Here is a 19,517-nt window from a genome sequence, read left to right on the forward strand (position 1 = left end):
GGAGCACAAAAAAGAATGGCAATTTTGATTCATTTGATGTACATGGAAAAACAAGTGCCTGGATTACTAAAATGAGTATGTCTTAGAGGTGAGACCACTTATTAAGTAAAAAGATCCTTTTCCTACTTTTATTAGTAGACCTCCTTTAAAGTTAATTTCATTTTATAGCTCATAGTATTTATTACAGAAAGATTTTTATGTATCAGCAAAATGGTGTGTTATGAGACAAGTGGTATTTGAGACTATCTAAGACACAGGCAAGTCCCAAAGATTTGAACCCTCAGCTGATATTATGTCTCCATTGAGTAAATCAAAATGGCAGAAATCGCATCCCATTATCATACCAAAAAAAGAAAAGAAAAGAAAAGAAACAAAGGGAGAGAGAAAGAAGAAAGGAAGGAAGGAAGGAAGGAAGGAAGGTAGGAAGGAAGGAAGAAAGGAAGAAAGGAAGGAAGGAAGGAAGGAAGGAAGGGCGGGCTAGAAAGAAAGAAATGAACTCTTTCTTCGGCTTCTCCTTCTAAGGCAATGAGAAACCAAAGAGAAAGTTTAGAAAAGATCTCTGCCACCTATCAAGGTTCCTCAATCTCAGTGGAATAGAAAGAGAACATATTCTAATATTAGAATAAAAAGGAATATGAGCAATACGTTTCAGTTCCATTATGGCATAAATAGGTTTTTTTTTTTTTTTGAGTCAGATGAAAATTACATCACCGTTTATAACATTGCCTCAGTGAGCAAAGGCTTTTTACTTCCAAACAATTGCCAAATACATTCAGTCACCCAAATATTACTAGGTTCCATTATATGTTATATATTGGGCTGGACACTGGGAATACACAGTCTAATCCAGGAGTTACCATCTAGTCTGGGAGACAGGCATCCCAATAAATTATCATAGAATATGTGGTAAATTTTAGAATAAAGAGGATATACCTACACAATGGGAACACAAAGGAAGGAGTAACTCAGGCGCTTAAGAGAGCTGGATTTTAAAGAGCAAATATGCATCCATCTAGGGACAAAGTGGGACATTTCTGGTAGAGGCCAAAGTATGAATCATGTTTGATTATGGCCTATGGTCAAGACCGGTTGGGGCTGAAGTTGAAAAGAATGGTCAGGCCCAGCTTGAGAAGGACTTTGTTAGACATGCCAAACAATTTGTACCTTATCTTGAAAACAATGGGAATACATCAAAAGTTGTACGTAGGAGAATTACATGATGAGTTTTAGGCCTTAGAAAAAAACCTCAGGTAGCCAAATAAAGAAGAAATGTCTGGTAGCCAAACAATGGGTGTCCAATGTGTTGTGATCAGACTTTCCATGTGTGGCAATAATGTACAATAACAGTGCTAGAGTACTCAAGGTTATATCTTTCATAAGTTAGAGCACGGTCAAAGTTATTCCTACAATAAGCAATATTCTTACTAACCATTTTAGGGGGTGGGAATTGCCCATAATCCACAGACAGAGCCTGTAGATAGCTAGCCTACAAATATGCCACTAGTAGTCATTCTTTCATTAAATATTTATTGTATGCCCACTATCTGCCAGATACTGCACAGGGGGTGTGGATGCAATGGTGAATAAAACAGACACTGTCTCCACCTTCAGAGTTCAGAAATGTTGTAGGTGAAATAGGTTTAACATAGAACAAAACGACAAAAATAAGTATATAATTATAAATTATGGCAAGTCCCCTGAGGAAGAGCAAGGGCATTCAATTTACGTGGAGGAGTGTTCAAGAAAAGTCTCCCTAAAGTGGTGTTGGGGTCAGAAAGAAGACAGAATGGGTGAAGGCAGCATGAGAAAGGGCAGGAAAGAGCAGGGCAGGAGCAAGTCAGCAGAGCTAATGAGTGAGAGGGAGAGAAGTGCGAGACAAAGATAAGAGGTAGATGGGGGCCAGATCAAGCATGGCTTGTGCAGGTCCTGTGGAAAATTATGAATAATTAAAGTGCTTAACTGCCTCACTCAATGTTTCTATCTCCTCACTCTTTCAAGGAGCCCACAGAAAGATGTTTCATCTGTGAACACTGCATTTCACAAAAGAAAAATGGAGGCGGGTGCCTGTTGCACAAGACAACCCGGAGTGGAAAGGACGGAAGGCACTGAGGTCCGTGAGGAGGTTATTGGAAGAGGCACTGGAAATGAGCCACCCAGGTGCCCCCACCAAAGAGAGGAAAAGGTGAATGACGGAGCTCTGAAACGCTACAAGCTTTGGAGAGGGGGCTAGCAAATGCGAACAGAAAGAAACGACACATATTTTGAAGAGAAAACTTTTGAGACAAAGACTAGATTTTGTCTTTTAGGTAAGTTGAGAACTACATAATGTTTTTAAAAATCAAAAAACTGATGAGTAGAAGCATTAGGTAACTGTAGAAATGTGAGAACAAAACCATAACACTCTCGGGAACAATAGCTATTTTAAAATATGACTGCCCTTTTAATTAAATTGCTGTGATTACTTAAGCATCCCATTAAAGATATGTCATATCCTAAGTATCATTCAGAGATTACTACTGACTCCATAGCTGAAAGAAATGAAGGCTGAAAGAATTTTATTATGATTATTTCAGATGAGACAAACAGGCAATCCAGACATAGTGTAGTCTGAATTCACTGATTTATTCATTCACTACAGATCTATCAAACTTTAAGCTGAGTTAGTTAGGTTGGATTTTCACATGCTCTAAATCCATTTCATATCTTTTATGCCTATGCCTCATACTTGTCAGCTTGGTCAATTTGTGTTTTCCTGGAAAGAGGGACTACACAATTAATTTATTTCAGCTGAACAAATATGGAGATACTGTTCCTTATGGCATCTTGTTGTTTGATGCCTTATGGATAGTTTGTTAAACTGTGGACTGTATTACTTCTCAAATGATTCGAACTAGAAGATTTAGCCCTGAAACTCATTCACACTTTGTATCTTCACATCCTTCAAAAAGTCCAACAGTTAATCCATCCCCAAGTACTCATGGTCTACTATGTTTCAGGAGCTACAGACATTTAAAGATTGCCTATCTTCAGCATCTTGTAATATAATTGAATGCCAAGATGTACACATAAGAATAGCCAGATGATAATGCAAAATTATCTAATGATGAAAGATGACTGCATAGGAAATATCAAAATGCAGTAATAAATGTCATCACCCCACCCCCAAAATGGTCTTATGATTTCAAAAGAAGTCATTATATACTGTTAGGGTTTGGTAAAAACATCAGTGAAATTTAGTCAAACATTCATTTTTCATCAAAGATGTTTTCCTCCAATACTTATACCTACAATGCCTATAGTACCTTTCCTACATTATATAATGTTTTCAATTTTAAATATCTCTGACTTGATTTAGACTCCTGGCATGAGCAGGAGGAAGAGGAGTTGCCCTCCATCACAGAATATGTCTATTGCCTCTATTGTCCACATCTCAACCTGAGTGTTGACTGTATGCAATTCAAGGGACACCAACTTTTCTGTTCTGTCGGCTTCCCAGTTCTGTAAGAAATAATTTCTAAAGCTTAGCACTTTCTTAAAGTGTAGGAAAAGAATGTTGCATGGAGGAATTTATAACTGGCTGTTTTCTGGAATTTGCTGTCTGATCTCCTTGCTTGTATAAACTTTTTTTTCTTTTGATTATTTAATAATAATTGTAAGATCATTCACAGAACTGAACACTTTATGTACATTCCACAACACAGAAGACCACTCATTCTCAGTCTCATTCACTGATACCTCACTGGTCCTAATGGCAGCAAGCTAAGACTGGTATTATCACATATATCTGATGAGGACTGAGAAACAGGGGTATCACAACTAACAAGAGTCTGGAGCCCAGGTTCAGAGCCATGTCTGTCTGACTCCAAGTCTAAACTTTTTCTGTCATCTTGCTTATCCACAATCGACCATACCTGTTGCTTAATGGTTAAGTAGGTACAAATGATTGAGGAATAAAATAAAGCAAACTTAACAGATTCATTAAAAAAAAAACCCAGCAGGTTTCCCCTTATAAATCAATTGACGGCTGTAAAAATACAATACTAGATACTTTGAATCTGTGCAGATTTCTTAGAACTGACTTAAACTTCTTCAGTTTAAACTTTAAGGTCTACCCTTAAAACGTTCCCATTATCCCTGCAAATGCATGTCTTCAGACTTTCCTCAGGTCCTTGATATTCCATGTCTCCTTTGCATTACAGTAACCACGATACTTATATTCTTTTTTTTTTTTTCTCACCTTAGAGTATAGACTGTATGACTACTGGAACCTTGTCTTTCACATTTACCACCATACCCCATAGCGCCTATCACTGTGTTTGGCACAAAAAGACTTCAACAAACCTTTGTTGGGTGAAAAGATGGAAGACTTATTAAGGCACTGCTGGCACGGAGAAATAGATAGGAGACAGTTCCACCTTGAAATACCTTTCAGTCAAGTACAGAAACAAAAGGATACACGTAATTACATGTTAAAAAATAAGTGATGTAGGGTGTCTGCATGGCTCAGTGGGTTAAGCAACTGCTTTCAGCTCAGGTCATGATCCCAGGGTCCTGGGATCAAGCCCCACATTGGAGGGGGGGGGTCTCTGCTCAGCAGGGGGCCTGATCCTCGTCTCTCTCTGCCTGTCTCTCTGCCTACTTGTGATCTCTGTCTGTCAAATAAATAAATAAAATCTTTAAAAAAAAATAAGTGATGTAAAAGAAATAAACAAATGTGGACCTGATATTTCAGAGGAAGTTGTCACTGAATGGGTCTGCCTCCCAAAACAGTTTTTATCAGGGTGCTAGGAATTAGAATACCACCTTAGCCTTAGTTCATCCATCTGTAGGGTGACACAATATTTTGCTCTCCTTGATTCAAGAGAAAATTTTATAAATAATCTCATTTTGCAAGGTTTATCTCTTTATTTCATGGGTGAGTAGCCTGATGTCTCAGGTCTGAGAGGTGAAAGGTATGTTCACACGTGTTGATTTGCCAGTGCAAAACGGTATTGGAGTGAAGAAGAAAACAGACCTGACATCATCAGAAGACCTGAGAGTCGATTCTGTGTGACCTGAGACAAATCTCTCACCTCTCAGTTTCCTCCTTTCTGTAACAAGGACCAGAATAACCATCTCCCAGCGATGTCAAGAGAATCAAATTGAAAAGGGTATTATGATAAAGGTATATACAAATGTGCTACATTATTATTGTTGTTAATCATCATCATCACCACCGTGACCAGTTAAGCACTATCGCTAAAACTGACAGGGAAGATAGTTGCATTCAGACTTAAAACATGGGATTGTCAACCGATCATATTCTTGAATCCTTTGCCACTCTTTGTATAATATTACCAAATATCCAAAATTCTGAGAAGTGATACTTGTCCATTTGTCTACACCATAAATAAGATGACTAGATGTCACTTTAAACCTATCATTGGTCAACACAATCTGATTAGGGCAACTTCAACGTAAGAAAATGGAAAAAGTTACTTACATTCTTTTCTTCAACCCCCCAATTCCTACCCTAAAAATCCAAGTCTCTTTTCAAGGGGAGTCCATAAATATTTTGAATATCTGGCTTGAAAACTAGAATTTAACCCCTTAAAAGAATAACACAATAGTAAAAACTACGAAACTATTAATGGTGCCATCTATTAAGAAGCAATAGTTGCTATGAAAACAACCATACATTCTGTTTCACTTAACATTTTACTATAGATCCATAAGAAGCTGGTGTCTTGAGTGTCTGAGACAAGGTTATCACAGGTTGGGCTCCCCAGGAAGCAGACCCTTAGGAGGAATTTGAAACACATATTTTTCCTTGGCCTCCATCTTCTGGAGGGTCAAGAAAGGAAGGGGTTCTGAGCAGAGAAGTCCAGTTGGCTGTGGCCCAATGACAAGCTCCCAACACCACAGGGAGCGCTGAGACTAGAATGGCTTCCAGACTTGTTTTGAACTAGATCATTATAGATTCCCCATCAATTGAATGTGGGCCCCATCCTGAGGTAGGAGGGAAGAGGTGGGGTTAGAGATTGGGCTTGGCAGCTCTCTGCAGCCAAACAATCCTTCAAGGGCCAATACAGCAGCCCTAATGGCAAAGCCAATGGGTCCTTTGCTGAATGGGGATCTGAAGGGGCACTTACCATTTATACAAATTAAAACTCATAGAGAAATGAATCTCTAAAATGACAGAATACGTCAAATAATTAGTGAAATTTTATTGCTTAATTTCAAAGCTCCTCTTCAGAGAGAATTTATTGCACAAAGAAAGGCAACCTCCATAAACAGCACAAAACTGGAATCAGGCCAGCTCAGACAACAGAACTAGGATTATAAAACTCCCCAGTATTTCAAAAGATAAGTTTTGTTAAAGCAATCTGAAAGGATAAAGTATCACATTTTCAGTTGTTGCTTATTTTTAAGAACAAAATCTCTATTAATAATGTGGAAGGAGGAAAATAAAACAAGAAACAATGTCACAGCACTAAGTTCCAACTGTGCTGAAAATCGAGAAGGATTAAATTATTAGGAATGAAATTACTTACAAAGCTGTGTATAGAATATTAAATACGATTTTTTTAAGCAACATGATTATTACCAGTGTTCACAATTTCTGTCAAGTTAAGTTCTAAGTTAATCAGGTCAAGTCTCTGGTTGTATAACCTGTATAACCTGTTAGATCTGCATGACAAGCTTCAGTTTGGTGCATAAACAAATCAACAAAATTACCATTTATCAATTGTCAGAGAGAATGACTAGACTACTGGTGAAAACTGGTCACAATTTTTGATTGACCACAAAAAATTGCCTACAATTAACCACTTTTGGCCAAATAAAGATGAGACTTAATCAAACATTATTCATTTCTTATGAATGTGCCTTCAGAAAATAGCAATGAACAAACACCAAACAGCCAGTTTTTGTTTTTTTCTTAATGACAGTAAAAACACATAAACACTCCAAAGTGTCCAGATCCCAGTTCTGGAGGAGAGGAGTTTCTCCACCACCACCAACCCATTCTCCGGACACCAACTAAATACCCTACAATTCAATTCAATTCTGACACTATCTCCCTAGAAATGGCATCAGGTCCCAAAGGTTTGGGGTCCGGTCCTACAAGACTGCCCACCACCCTACTTAGGCATGAGTCACAATCCAGATTTTAACTCTACTTCAGACCAACTGGCTACAAATCAGTGGTTCCCAAGTTCCTCCTTGGGTTCAATTAATTGGCTTGAGCAACTCAGAGAACTCAGAGAAACATTTCACTTACTAGATCACCAGTTCATTATAAGACTATATAACTCAGGAATAGCCAGATGGAAGAGATGCAGAGGGCAAGATGTAGAAAAAGAGCACAGAGCTTCCATGTCCTCTTTGAGTGCTCCACTCTCCCCCAATCTCCAGGTGTCCACCAATCCAGAAGCTCTCTAATCCTCACCTTTTGGGGTTTTATGGAGGCTTCATTACATAGGCCTGCTGAATTAAATCATCAGCCATTGGTGATTGAACTCAATCTCCAGACCCTCACCCTTCCTAGAGGTTGGTGGGGGCGGGGGGGTACTAAAAGCTCCAGCTGTATAATTAATCCCAGTGTTGGTTCTCCTAGCAACCAGCCCTAATCCTCAGGATACCTAAGGGCTTCCCCAGTCACCTTATTAATATATCAAAAGATACCTTCATTATTTCCATCACTTAGAAGATTCCAACAATTTTTAGGAGTTCTGTCCCCAAAAGAGGAGAAAAGCCAAATACATATTTATTATAAATCACAATATCACAACTCTCCACCCTAAATATCCCTGACATCATTTCTTTCTACCTTTCTAGAGATAGAAGCAAAACAGCAACTTGGTCCAATGTAATTGGTCCTTTAGTGATAGTTAAATAAAATTTGTTCTAAGGTTCAAATAAGTGTAATCACGCCTTTTGTAACAATATTTTCATCTCCATATGTGGTGTACAACTGGGACTTAGCAGAAAAGTGCACAACATGATCAAAGTGTGTACGTTTGTCAGCTTGTAGTGCACTTTACGAAAGAGAAGATTTATCTCGCACATCACAGGGAAGAAAAGTGTTATCTTTAATAACATGGATTAAAACAGCAAAATTGCACTTAAATCTGTGCTCATTCTCTCTCTTTTTCTCTCTCTGTAAAGCATTTTATCCTTTTTTCTATATCAAATGCCATGCAGACTTTTAAAGGGACTCTGAAAAGCAAATAAAGGAATGATACTCTTGGTACAGAAAAGACATGAGCCAAATGCTACTCCTTTATGTGTACCGTGAAGAGCAGCAATGGGGACAAGCCACTACGAAAAGGACTGGCACAGAGAGTCATCTCCTTCTCCCCACCTGCAAGTCTCTGGGATCTCAGAGAGATGTTTATGCTCTGGAGGAAGAGTGGGTTGGAAGAGTCTCACAGGGTCAGTGTCCATAGCATAGGAAGCTTTCTAATTCGGCACGACTTATCACAGTTCTAAACATTTGCTCAGAGGAACAGCATGCTATGGTGGTTATGAATCTCTTCTCTGGGGCTTGACTTCCTGGCTCTAAATCCTGGACCTTCTCCTACTGACTAATGATGCTGGGTAAGTTATGTGACTTTTCTGTGCCTCTGTTCCTCATCTGAACACCAAGGGGATGCTAATATCTTCCAAATGCATTACTATGAATAAATAAGGGATTAAATAAGCACTCAACAGATTATTTTTTGTCACAGAAAATATATTAGTTGTACATTTTTAAAAATCAAAATTGAGAAACCCCAAATAGAAATGGCAATTCATTTTCATCAAGCAATATTCACTTATAACACTATTTCAAAACACCTCAAACTTCATTCTCCAAAGATACACAAAATAATAACTCTTAATAGAGATCCCAGTCAATGGGGCATTAACCATAGAAAGTCCTACAATCAGAAGGGAAACTCATGCCCACCACAAGCTAGACCAAAATTTATGATGTGTTGCCTCTTCCCACTCCTGAAAATCGTAAATATCTAAGGAAATATGGGTAGGTACACTATGTGGGAAAGATCAGGTAAAGAAAGAAAGAGGGGGGAAAAAAAGAGGAAACCAGGAAAGCAGTGAGAAGGAAAATGACATGGGGGGGCGGGGGCAGGGAAGGGAAGAAAGAGCAGGAGTAGAACTCAGGGAGCCCAGACAGCATACCAATCTGAATCAGGACTATCTGGAGCTGGGCAAAAAAAACGATTCTCTGTAGGGTCAGGACAGCAAATGCAGGGTTAGGAGAAGAAGGAGGACTTGACCAGTTTTAAATAAGTTTTACGAATGTGCTGTACGCATTTATATTTCTTTGGATTATTCTCCAAGTACCATTTTTGGAGTGTTTGGCGATTTTTATTTTGCTTCGTCCGTTTGTTTGTTTTTGCCTTTTAAAGTAGGTTACCAGATACTGGAGCCAACAATACGACAAGAAGGTTTTAGAAGATAAAACTAACTCCCTGTAAATGCTCAAAGGCCCAATATGAACAGACTCACTGAGAGAAGAGAATTTCATATTTTCCAGCCCATTGCCCGGAAAAACATTTATGCCAAAACTAGTGGAATCAAAGTGAGCACTGATTAAATTTCTTACCCATTTGGACTAAGGAAAAAAATATTAGTATTGGGCTGTGAATTAAGCCCATCCCAGTTAGATTAGAAACTCGTCATTCAGTTACAGATTAGGAATTCATTACAGAATTACAGCCATTAAGTTTAATTACCAAGACGGAGGGAGGATACCCAGCGGATCCACTGTTCTTCGATTACTCAACGAGTATTGATTGAACACTTATTACTTGTCAGATGCTTTTTAGACATAGAGTATACAGCAGTGAACAAGACAGAGAAAGCCCCTGACTTCATAGAGCTTACTTTTCAGGAGGTCTCTAGGGTCTGGTAAAGCCTGCTACCGGGGGGCATTCACTGGATGTGCGGTGAGTAAGTGAGTGAACAAGGAGCTCCTATTTCATGATATAGTAGAATGATCTAATAAAGAGATAATAAGCATGGCTACATATTGAAAATGCCATCATTAAGAAAAAGGCATAGCACTTCCGGATCTATGTTATATGCGTTTATAACATAAAATCATTTCCAAAGAGCTTCTGCCAACTACACTCTCCGCAGGCTCGCAATAGCAGCTTCCACAGCTGGCAAACCAAGAGCATTCTTCTATCAAGCACCCAAGAAATATCCTATTCTACTTGTCAGCATAACTTGAATTCCATTATGTATTGGCTTTCAATCAGTGGCCTTGACTCAAAGCAGCATTTTCAACAAATATTCAAAAGGGATGACATTTTCTCTACTTAAGGAAGAAGGAACCAATAGCTAAAATGTCATTTTTAATTTAGCTAAATAACTCCTTAGAGTGAGAGTTTCCCCACAACCAATGTACAGTAGTGACTAAAGTAAGAAACGGACTTCGGAGAATAAACATAAGCAGTAAATGCTTTTAAAAACTCCCTCTTGAAGGAAATGCAAAAATTTGTGTTTCTCTGGTAATGCAAGCTCATTTTCCACAGCAGGATTTGATCTATGTGTTTGAGAGATTAAAAGGTTAAAAATGTAGCTATATACTTAACTTCCTGGATTCAGATAGGACTAAAAAGAGAGGAAACTGAATACACGTTTTTGATAGCAAGCTAATTTACATTTTAATTATTTAAAGAACCCTTTCTTTAAAAAAAAAAGTTTAACAGCATCATTGAAGTGTAGCTGAGACACAAAGGAACTGTATATGTTGAATGTACACAATTTATAAAGAGTCTGGACATAGGCATGTAACTGTGATGCTATCACCAAAATCAGGGAAATAAACTTACCCATCATCCCCAAAAGTTTCCTTGCGTCCCTGCCACTGTCTTTTTTTTAAAAAATAGTATGAACACTTAACATGAGATCTACCCTCTCAAGAAGTTTTTAAGTGCATAATACCATACTTTTAACTACAAGCCCTGTATGGTGTAGGAGATCTCTAGAATGTATTTATCTTTTATAACTGAAACTTTATACCCATTGAACAACTCCCTATTTCTCCTTCCTCCCAGCCCCTGGTAATCACCATTAGTCTGACACCTTTTTTAAGCAAAATCATCAGGATTTGCCCTTCTAAGACTGACTTATTTCACTTAAAAGGACGTTCTCCCTATTAGTCCACGTTGTCACACATAGTAGGATTTCCTTCTTCATTACGATTGCATAATATTCCCTTGTATGTAAATTCCACACATATCTGTCCATAGATATTTGGGTTGTTTCCATAGCTTGATTATTGTGAATAATGTCGCAATGAACATGGGAGTTTGGATATCTCTCCAAGATCCTAATTTCAACTTTTTTGGATTGCTTATGTGGTAGTTCTAGCTTTAATTTTTTTTTTAAAGAGATTACACACTGTTTACAATAACAGCTGTACCACTTTACATTCCCACTAACAATATACAAGGGTCCCAATTTCTCTACATTCTCTCCAGCACTTGCTAAGATTTGATGTTTGATTGTTTTGTTTTGTGATAATTGCCATACTAACAGGTGTGATGTGTTATTTCACTGTAGTTGTGATTTGCATTTTTCTGATGATCAGTGATGTTGAGCATCTTTTAATATACATGGTAGCCATTTGTATGTTTCCTTTGGAGGAATACCTATTCAAGTTCTTTGACTTTTTAAATTGGGTGATTTGCTTTTTTCCCTATTGCATTGTAAAAGTTTAAAGGACTCCTGTTATAATAAATTTTGGACTAGATTTTACTAAAATAGAGGGCTATTAATAACTTGAGATGCTAGACTCCCCCACACAGAAATGGAATCAATTATTATCTTTCCCTTAATGAAAAATCTATTTTAGGATAGAAAATAATAATGATTCAAAAAACACTAGCTCACCATGTTTTAATATCTCATTTCACCTTCATAATATCCCAGTGCCATCAAATAAGGTAAACATTATAAAATTATTTTTATACTGAAGAAACTGTCTCCAAGATCACAGAGCTAGTAAGCAGTCAAGTGACAGTTTCATGAACCTTATCCTAAGAGCTAAGTATACTACTGTACTTTGCTACTGTCTCTCAATAATTATCTTCTACATTATTAAATCTCAATATATGTAATTAAACATAGCACCAACAGGCAAGGTCAGATAATTAAAGTAAAAACTCCAAAGTTTTATACTAACAGGAATAAATTATTTGGAAAAATGATTTTTAGCCTGGTTTAGGTTAGGCAGAAATTTCATTCACTAACATCCTCTCAAAAAAAGTGTCCTTCAGGCATCTATTCCCCACAAGCCCAGCCATGCCTGCCATCACTCGCAGAGCATTAACTGAGCCCTTACTACATGATGGATGCTCTGTTGGAATCTAGAGTTACAAAAATGAGGAAGACATGGTCCCTGATCTTAACATACTTATACTACATAGCACAATATATAAGTAAATATTACAATTTGATGTGAGAAATATTATATAATTCAGGGTAGCCTAGGGACACAGGGCCAAGAAAATGGAATCAGGAACTGTGAATAAGATTCACTGCCTCCTGCCAATGACCATGGGAATATGTGGTCAGAGAAGCATAAAAAAGAGCTCTATGGTACATTAATATGCACCAGGATCAACAAATCCAAAAGCATTTCAGAAGTGAACTTAGGATTTATTTTTAGCTAACCAGAAAACAATAAAATCTACTTTAATGGATACTACAAACCAGCAGAGGAGTTTGGTATTTCCCATGAAAATGTAATTGTCATTAATAATTTAGATATGATGTAATAAACACCCCCCTTATGTATAAAAAGGGATTTAATTTCACCTTTCCACAATAAGAAACAGGCAACCTACCTTTGGGTGGAAGGAACACAGAGAAGAAAATAAATAACCATTGAAATGGCCACTTGAAGTGGAGAATAGCAAAGCATCAATCCTAAGAACAAAGGATTTCAGTTGGGTTCAATAAATTTTAATCATAACTAATCAAACTGCTATATGCATGATATTACTTATTTCAATGTTAAAACATGTCAGAACTTGTGAGAATACTTTTCTAAACATTTTATTCCTATTATTGCAAACTGAAAATGTGCAAGCCAGGGCAAAATTACATCCTTTAGGGATTCACCATCAAATACTCTTTCATCAAAACTAAGAAACTTCTACATCCTCAGTGTTACAGAAAATTTGCCAGGTGTGTTATAACATTTTGCATTAAATTATATCGTTTATCTAAGGGGGTTCTTAGAAAAGAACATTAAGCTTTCAATAGTCCCAACATCATCCAAGCACAAAAATGAAAACCGATCAGAACTACAAATGACAAAAGGATAACAATTTGTTACCTCATAAATTCCTGTGATATAATTCCTACAATTTCCGTTCATGCAGGGACTCCCAGCTAGAGCTCGTGCTCTCTACAAATGCATTCTACCTCAGCCATATATAGCAAGTAAAGATCTATAAAATGAAAAGCAGTTTGGCTTCTGAAAAAAATCCTGAAATATGAATAGTATGGCAGGAGCCATGGTTCTATCATTAGAACAAGTTCACTCATGACATGACATAATTTTCTCATCCCTACATTTCATCATGTCCACATTCCCTCTCCATGAACCTGGGCAGACACTCAGCCCCTCCGGCTATCAGTTTCCTCATTTGTAAAAAGAAAGGTGCTTGACAGGATGATCTCAAGATTCCTGTGGAATGTTGACATTTCATATTTCTATAAATATACCACATACACTGACTCCCCTGAGTACTGTGAATTATGTAAGTTCTAATATGGGACTAGAACATCATGTAAAATACAATAAATCACTTTTTTAAAAAGCCTATAAGAGAAAGACTAGAGGATACACAAGAAAACTTATCCAGACAAAAATTATGAAGCCTAGCTTCATGAGTGAGGGCATGACTGGGTAACTTAAAAACTGATTTTCACAAGAGAAGTAGAGCTTCAGTCAGGTGCTTGGGGTCTAGGGACCATTCATCGAAGCACTATAATTCCTTGTCCATGCAATAAAAATGAAATGAGAGTGGGAGATAGGCATAGTTGTAAAGAAGATGGAGACATCTTTGTGCCAATTTGTCCATCAATAGCTTTCATTTGTCTGTTCCATAACAGCCCCCTTCTCACCCATCTTTTAATGGCCCTTCACATATTTCTTTATTATACTCCGTCTTCCTTTTTCCCAACCCCTTTTTCTTCTCTCACTCTTCCCTCTCCCCTTTCAAACACCAGAAAATGGTGCCAGATCACTTGATACATGTCCTTGCAATGACTTCTGTCCTGTCACTAACCCGGACTCCCTAACAGGGCAGCCACAACAAAGAACCTTTGTGTGGCCCGGAGTCTGGTTAAGCATGAAAACAGAGCATGTCCATTGGAGCTTCACTTCTCCCAAGTACCTAACGAAGTCGCAGAGTATAAAATGAGGGTAACAGGAAAGAAATGTCATCACTGTTATGAAAGCTAAAAAGCAGAGATGACCAAGACATAACTGATGTACCAAAGCAGAAAAAAAAATACCGAAACAAAAGCCCACAAGATGTGGGGATGGAGCTGACGACAACAGAAACAAAGTCATCACTCCACCCAATTTCAGAGGGCCCTAGAAATGGAGGCTCCAGAGAGTCCAGAAGGTGGGATTGAAAACTGAGTTAGGTGATATATTTGCAAGACCCTTTCATGAACTCCCATCCCTCTGCAAAGGTCAGAGCATCGTTTTCTATAGAGGGTGAAGCCAGGAACACAGCTGAGGACTGAGCAAGTTTCTATAAGGTGAAAGCCTGCATGCTGAATGGGGAGCCCCTGGTCACCTTCCCTGCTGGCCACTCAGACTTCAGCAGCCTAACATTCATCTAACAGGCTGGAAATTAGAGGAATCTTCTCTGGAGAAACTGTCCAAAGGGTAACAACACACTGATATCATATGGATGTCTGCCCACCAAATAACCATGTCTACCAGCTCACTTTAGAGTAAAGCCACCAGTCAGTGAACTCTGCCACACTTCTTAAGCTTCCAAACAGCACAGCAGCACCACATTCTTTATTTATTTATTTATTTATTTGAGAGAGAGAAAGAGAGAGAGAGAGGAGCATACAAGCAGGGGGAATGGGTAGAGGAAGAGGAAGAAAGAGACTCCCTGATGAGCAAGAAGCTCAACCAGGAGATCTCAGGACCCTGAGATCATGACCTGAGCCAAAAGCAGAAGCTTGACTAACTGAGCCACCCACACGTCCCAGCACCACTTTCTTTTCTTTTTTTTTAAAGATTTTATTTATTCATTTGACAGAGAGTGAGTGATCACAAGTAGGCAGAGAGGCAGGCAGAGAGAGAAAGGGAGAGATGCAGTCTCCCTGCTGAGCAGAGAGCCCAATGCGGGGCTCGATCCCAGGACCCTGAGATCATGACCTGAGCCAAAGGCAGAGGCTTAACCCACTGAGTCACCCAGGCGCCCCCCAACACCACTTTCTTAATGTCTCAGCAAATGCAAGAGAAGAACTCAGAGGACACAGCAATAAGACACAAGTAGAAGATAACTTCAAGAATATTAATGTGCTCAGAAAGAGCTCCTAGGGGCACCTGGGTGGCTCCGTGGGTTAAGCCTCTGCCTTCGACTCACATCATGATCTCAGGGTCTTGAGATCGAGCCCCGCATCGGGCTCTCTGCTCAGCGGGGAGCCTGCTTCCTCTTCTCTATCTGCCTGTCTCTCTGCCTACTTGTGATCTCTGTCTTTCAAATAAATAAATAAAATCTTTAAAAATAAAAAAAAAAGAAAGAGCTCCTAGCAATTCAAAAGGACAAGTAGACAGAAATATCTCAATAAATATGTTCTAAAAGAAAGTTGAGGAAGTATTTAGAAAGTAAAAAAAAAAAGAAAGAAAGAAAAAGAAAAAAAAAAAAGAAAAAGAAAAAAATCACCATGACATAAGAGGATTCATTCAGGAGGTTCAACATTCAAATTTTGAAGTCTCAGAAAGAGGGAAGCCATTACCAAAGAAATGAAAGAGTATCTCTGAGAACTAAAGAACATGAGTTTTTGAGTTGAACAGAGTAGGACCCAGCCAAAAGAAAAAAAGAAGGAAGAGAAATGGAGAAGACCTGCATGAAGGAATATTAGCATGAATTTTTAAATATATGAGAGTAAAAACAGATTGCAGAAAAAGGATTAGGGCTCAGAATGGCTTCAGGATTCCCAGTGGCAGTACCACTCACCAGAAGAAAAGAGCAATCCCTTCAAAATGCTGAGGAAACTTGAATTTTATTCTAAACAAACATAAAACCACCTAATCAAGTGTGTGGGTAAAACAGTCTATTTTGGACATACAGAAATCTCAAAACAAAACAAAACAAAACCCAAAAAAACCTTATTTCCCGTGTACCCTTCCTAGGAAGCTTCCGGAAGACATACCCTAAACAAGGGCAAAACAAAAAAGAGGAGGATTCCGAGTCCAGATAACAGGTACTCCAACACAAGAAAGGTGGAGGAATATCTCCAAGTTTTGATGAAGAAGGGTCAGAGTTAATAGCCATACAACTAGTCTATAGATCATCCAGTCCAGATTAGAGCAGAAAGATGGAAGACTCCAGAAGCATCTCCAAGAAAAAAGAAACAGAACTGATCTGTTTGGATGTACAGAAAGAATATGTACAGTTCTGCTAGAGTTTGAGGATGAATTCCTAATAGATATATAGAAAACCAAGCATATGACAAAGCAAGGAATTATGAATTCCAGGAAAAATAGTATGTGTGTAAATAGAGACCATGTTACTTTAGCACACTATCTAGATCAATTGTGATATCATGTGCACAGTCATTATGACATAAACACTGAATATTAATTGGACCAAAATTGTGACACAATCCTACCAGAAGAATTAGAGAAGTGTATGTGTTTCTACACGCACACGCATGTGCAATTTGTGTATTGGGGGGGTGGGACATGAAGTCAGCAGTTCCCATACCAGAAGGACAATCAAAATGAACACTAAAAAAATCAGGATAGCATCATAAACATGTTCTATGGAGGGGCACCTGAGTGGCCTAATGCGTTAAGCATCCAGCTCTTGATTTCAGCTCAAATCATGATTGCAGTGTTCTGGGATCAATCCCCACATCAGACCCCATGCTCAGTGGGGAGTCTGTTTGAGGATCCTGTCTCTCTGTCTCTTTCCATCCCTCCACCAGTTCTCTCTCTAAAATAAATAAATTTAAAACATGTTCTTTTTTTCTTTTTTAATATTTTATTTATTTATTTATTTATTTGACAGACAGAGATCACAAGTAGGCAGAGAGGCAGGCAGAGAGAGAGGGGGAAGCAGGCTCCCTGCTGAGCAGAGAGCCCGATGATGCAGGGCTCGATCCCAGGACCCTGGGATCACAACCTGAACTGAAGGCAGAGGCTTTAACCCATTGAGCCACCCAGGCACTCCTAAAACATGTTCTATGGAAATTTGGAGATGAATATAAGAAAAACCACAAAAGGAGTTGAAAACAAATCTTCTTGAAGATCAAGATTCAAAAGTGGGAGGGTGGGGTTGCACTACCCATGATATCGCTTACATAGAAGACATGCTTAGGGCTCTGTTTTTAAGGTCATAAAGTTGGAAGAACAAAGTTTGAAGATAGAAAGAGGATTTTAATCCTACCTGTTCAGGGAAGCATTTTCTATAACCAGGTTTCTCTTAGAAACATTTCTGCATCTTTATACCTATGTCTGTATCATCTTACTTAGTTGGGTTTTTCTTCATCTGTTTTGTTTGTTTTTGGTGACATAACAGATGCTTGTTTCAGATTCTTAGGACCCAAACCCAGACAATAATGTACATTGACAAATAATCACTAATGAGAACTACATGACAAGCCACGTGTCAGGGTTTAAAATACCAGCTTCCACCTCAGTCAGAGCTAACCTGTCGCTCGGTTGTTTCATACTCAAATTCCAAAAATTCTTAGAAGATACAGCAGTTACTGTTTCCAATGACATAAAGGACCTATCATTTAAACAAAACCACAAATAACACTTTATCTGGGTACTATTTGCAACTTATGGTTGTTGTTATGATAAAGAAAATGAGTTCTCTCACATAAGGACATAATTATCACCCTAGTAATCTTATTTAACTATTTCGAGGACCACAGAAGAATGAAACTCTATGGCCCAAGTGGCCAGAATGTAGAGGGGAACAGAGAAGACCCAGAGGCGGCTCTTCGTAGCTACGGGCGGCGGTGGAGTTTACACTAGTGCCCCAGCTATCCTATCAGCTACAAGAGTTTACAGTAATGTTGGCATGTGTTCAATCGTATTTTGTAAGAGAAAGGGGTAGGAATGAAAATTATGCCAGCGGTTATCATCCAAACCCCCCTTGATCCGGTTTGAAGCCCTGGATGCTTTCAGGAAGGCATGAGAAAGTATAAAGGAGGGGTGCCTGTGTGGCTTAGTTGGTTAAGCATTCAACTCTTGATATTCGCTCAGGTCTTGATCTCAGGGTCATGAGTTCAAGTTCAAGCCCCTCATTGGGCTCCACACTGGGCATACAAACTACTAAAAAAAAAAAGAAAGAAGGAAAGAAAAGAAAAGAAAAGAAAAGAAAAGAAAAGAAGGGCTCCTAGGTGGCTCAGTTGATAAAGCATCTGTTCCAGTCATGATCTCAGGGGCCTGGGATCAAGCCCTGCACCCTCTGTCCAGCTCCCTGCTCAGTGTGGAGTCTGCTTCTTCCCCTGCTTATGCTCTCTCTTACTCTCTCTCTCTCTCAAATAAATAAATAAAAATCTTTTTAAAAAGAAAAGAAAAGAGAAAAAAAGAAGGACAGTACAAAGGAGCTTCCTGGCAAAATTTTAGCCAAGCTCGCTAGAATTGAACTTGATGAATGTTATGTGGGAGATAAATGACAGAGTTCAATAATCTGTGGCTCAAATACACGTACATGTGTTTTTAAAATATATGCTATACACTGAAGCACTGGGAAATTAATTTGCACTTCACAGTTCTTCAGAAAAGATGTGCAGTGATGTCTTTTCCAAAGACAACGGGCTACCTACCTTCAGACTACACGGGGAATGAGGAGGCCCTTCGCCCTAGCACTCCCACAGGATAAAGGCAGAGCAAAAATCAGCAATGGGGAGAAATGTCTGAAGTGAAGACTGCACCAGGCATGGGCCATGAGAAACCAGACATCAATTTTCAGAGAGTTAAAAGTCTAAGGGGTTAAATAAATAAAAAGTATGGATTTATAAGTCATTCCTTCATTTTAATATCAAATAATAAATATTCATTTTATTTTATTTTTTAAAACATATTATTTATTTATTTGACAGTGAGAGAGAGAGAGAGAGAACAAGCAAGGGGGAGTGGGAGACGGAGGGAGAGGGAGAAGTGGGCTCCCCGCCAAGCAGGGAGCCCAATGTGGGACTCAATCCCAGGACTCTGGGATCACTACCTGAGCTAAAGGTAGAAGCTCAACCAACTGAGCCACCCAGGCACCCCTACATATTCATTTTAAATCTCATGGATT

At 38.6% G+C, this 19,517-nt stretch overlaps 1 protein-coding gene across 3 annotated transcripts in view; it reads right to left on the bottom strand.

Annotated features, from left to right (window-relative positions):
* Positions 1-19,517, bottom strand: part of GRM8 (glutamate metabotropic receptor 8) — a 737,958-nt gene that overhangs the window by 398,822 nt on the left and 319,619 nt on the right. The window lies entirely within an intron of this gene.

The sequence above is a fragment of the Neovison vison genome, chromosome 4 (genome assembly GCF_020171115.1).
Source record: "Neovison vison isolate M4711 chromosome 4, ASM_NN_V1, whole genome shotgun sequence".
NCBI lineage: Eukaryota > Metazoa > Chordata > Mammalia > Carnivora > Mustelidae > Neogale > Neogale vison.